A 2500-nucleotide genomic window follows, 5' to 3' on the forward strand; every position below is an offset into this window, starting at 1 on the left:
AAGTATTAACTTTAGACCTCTATTACTTCTTAACTCAAGGAAATTCATTGATAAGTTGAAAAAATTAAATGTAAAATGTAATAGAAAAGAATGTTATGGCAGTATAAAATTACCTACAGCACCTGGTATTCCCAGGTGGTCTCCCATCCAAGTACTAACCAGGCCCAACACTGCATAGCTTCCAAGATCAGACGAGATTGGGCATGTCCAGTGTGGTTTGGCTGTAGGTGCTCAAAAACTTTAACTTTAGACCTCTTTTACTTCTTAACTCAAGTAAATTCAATGATAAGTTGAAAAATTAAATGTAAAATGTAATAGAAAAGAATGTTAAGGCAGTATAAAATTACCTACAGCTCCTGGTATTCCCAGGTGGTTTCCCATCCAAGTACTAACCAGGCAGAACACGGCATAGCTTCCAAGATCAGACAAGATTGGGCATGTCCACTGTGGTTTGGCTGTGGGTGCTCAAAAACATTAACTTTAGACCTCTATTACTTCTTAACTCAAGTAAATTCATTGATAAGTTGAAAAAATTAAATGTAAAATGTAATAGAAAAGAATGTTATGGCAGTATAAAATTGCCTACAGCACCTGGTATTCCCAGGTGGTCTCCCATCCAAGTACTAACCAGGCCCAACACTGCATAGCTTCCAAGATCAGATGAGATTGGGCATGTCCAGTGTGGTTTGGCTGTAGGTGCTCTAAAACATTAACTTTAGACCTCTTTTACTTCTTAACTCAAGTAAATTCAATGATAAGTTGAAAAATTAAATGTAAAATTTAATAGAAAAGAATGTTATGGCAGTATAAAATTACCTACAGCTCCTGGTATTCCCAGGTGGTCTCACATCCAAGTACTAACCAGGCCCAACACTACATAGCTTCCAAGATCAGACGAGATTGGGCATGTCCAGTGTGGTTTGGCTGTAGGTGCTCAAAAACATTAACTTTAGACCTCTATTACTTCTTAACTCAAGTAAATTCATTGATAAGTTGAAAAAATTAAATTTAAAATGTAATAGAAAAGAATGTTATGGCAGTATAAAATTACCTACAGCAGGTGGTCTCCCAGGTGGTCTCCCATCCAAGTACTAACCAGGCCCAACACTGAATAGCTTCCAAGTTCAGACAAGATTGGGCATGTCCAGTGTGGTTTGGCTGTATGTGCTCAAAAACATTAACTTTAGACCTCTTTTACTTCTTAACTCAAGTAAATTCAATGATAAGTTGAAAAATGAAATGTAAAATGTAATAGAAAAGAATGTTATGGCAGTATAAAATTACCTACAGCACCTAGTATTCCCAGGTGGTCTCCCATCCAAGTACTAACCAGGCCCAACACTGCATAGCTTCCAAGATCAGACGAGATTGGGCATGTCTAGGGTGGTTTGGCTATAGGTGCTCAAAATCATTAACTTTAGACCTCTTTTACTTCTTAACTCAAGTAAATTCATTGATAAGTTGAAAAAATGAAATGTAGAATGTAATAGAAAAGAATGTTTTGGCTGTCTAAAATTACCTACAGCACCTGGTATTCCAAGGTAGTCTCCCATCCAAGTACAAACCAGGCCCAACACTGCATAGCTTCCAAGATCAGACGAGATTGGGCATGTCCAGTGTGGTTTGGCTGTAGGTGCTCAAAAGCATTAAATTTAGACCTCTATTACTTCTTAACTCAAGTAAATTCATTGTTAAGTTGAAAAAATTAAATGTAAAATGTAATAGAAAAGAATGTTCTGGCAGTATAAAATTACCTACAGCTCCTGGTATTCCCAGGTGGTCTCCCATCCAAGTACATACCAGGCCCAACACTGCATAGCTTCCAAGATCAGACGAGATTGGGCATGTCCACTGTGGTTTGGCTGTAGGTGTTCAAAAGCATTAAATTTAGACCGCTTTTACTTCTTAACACAAGTAAATTCATTGATAAGTTGAAAAAATTAAATGTAAAATGTAATAGAAAAGAATGTTATGGCAGTTTAAAATTACCTACAGCACCTGGGATTCCTAGGTAGTCACCCATCCAAGTACTAACCAGTCCCAACACTGCATAGCTTCCAAGATCAGACGAGATTGGGCATGTCCAGTGTGGTTTGGCTGTAGGTGCTCAAAAACATTAACTTTAGACCTGTATTACTTCTTAACTCAAGTAAATTCAATGATAAGTTGAAAAATTAAATGTAAAATGTAATAGAAAAGAATGTTAAGGCAGTATAAAATTACCTACAGCTCCTGGTATTCCCAGGTGGTTTCCCATCCAAGTACTAACCAGGCAGAACACGGCATAGCTTCCAAGATCAGACAAGATTGGGCATGTCCACTGTGGTTTGGCTGTGGGTGCTCAAAAACATTAACTTTAGACCTCTATTACTTCTTAACTCAAGTAAATTCATTGATAAGTTGAAAAAATTAAATGTAAAATGTAATAGAAAAGAATGTTATGGCAGTATAAAATTACCTACAGCACCTGGTATTCCCAGGTGGTCTCCCATCCAAGTAC

General features: G+C 37.2%; 3 non-coding genes and 6 pseudogenes across 3 annotated transcripts in view; all 9 read right to left on the reverse strand.

Moving 5' to 3' along the window:
* Nucleotides 1-110: 110 nt before the first annotated feature.
* On the reverse strand, nucleotides 111-229 carry LOC148467548 (5S ribosomal RNA). Its single transcript, XR_015873202.1, has one exon. It is a non-coding gene; the product is annotated as a 5S ribosomal RNA (ribosomal RNA).
* Nucleotides 230-579: 350 nt separating this feature from the next.
* Nucleotides 580-698, reverse strand: LOC148467549 (5S ribosomal RNA). Its single transcript, XR_015874160.1, has one exon. It is a non-coding gene; the product is annotated as a 5S ribosomal RNA (ribosomal RNA).
* Nucleotides 699-813: 115 nt separating this feature from the next.
* LOC148467550 (5S ribosomal RNA) lies at nucleotides 814-932 on the reverse strand (annotated as a pseudogene).
* Nucleotides 933-1048: 116 nt separating this feature from the next.
* Nucleotides 1049-1166, reverse strand: LOC148467551 (5S ribosomal RNA; annotated as a pseudogene).
* Nucleotides 1167-1281: 115 nt separating this feature from the next.
* LOC148467552 (5S ribosomal RNA) lies at nucleotides 1282-1400 on the reverse strand (annotated as a pseudogene).
* A 116-nt stretch (nucleotides 1401-1516) lies between these two features.
* LOC148467553 (5S ribosomal RNA) lies at nucleotides 1517-1635 on the reverse strand (annotated as a pseudogene).
* A 116-nt stretch (nucleotides 1636-1751) lies between these two features.
* On the reverse strand, nucleotides 1752-1870 carry LOC148467554 (5S ribosomal RNA; annotated as a pseudogene).
* A 116-nt stretch (nucleotides 1871-1986) lies between these two features.
* On the reverse strand, nucleotides 1987-2105 carry LOC148467555 (5S ribosomal RNA; annotated as a pseudogene).
* A 350-nt stretch (nucleotides 2106-2455) lies between these two features.
* The window catches only part of LOC148467556 (5S ribosomal RNA), a 119-nt gene continuing 74 nt past the window's right edge, over nucleotides 2456-2500 (reverse strand). The window contains exon 1 of the ribosomal RNA XR_015874301.1: nucleotides 2456-2500. This exon is cut by the window's right edge and continues 74 nt beyond it. This is a non-coding gene — a ribosomal RNA (5S ribosomal RNA).

The sequence above is a fragment of the Taudactylus pleione genome, unplaced genomic scaffold (assembly GCF_031769625.1).
Source record: "Taudactylus pleione unplaced genomic scaffold, aTauple2 ptg000967l, whole genome shotgun sequence".
Classification (NCBI taxonomy): Eukaryota; Metazoa; Chordata; class Amphibia; order Anura; family Myobatrachidae; genus Taudactylus; species Taudactylus pleione.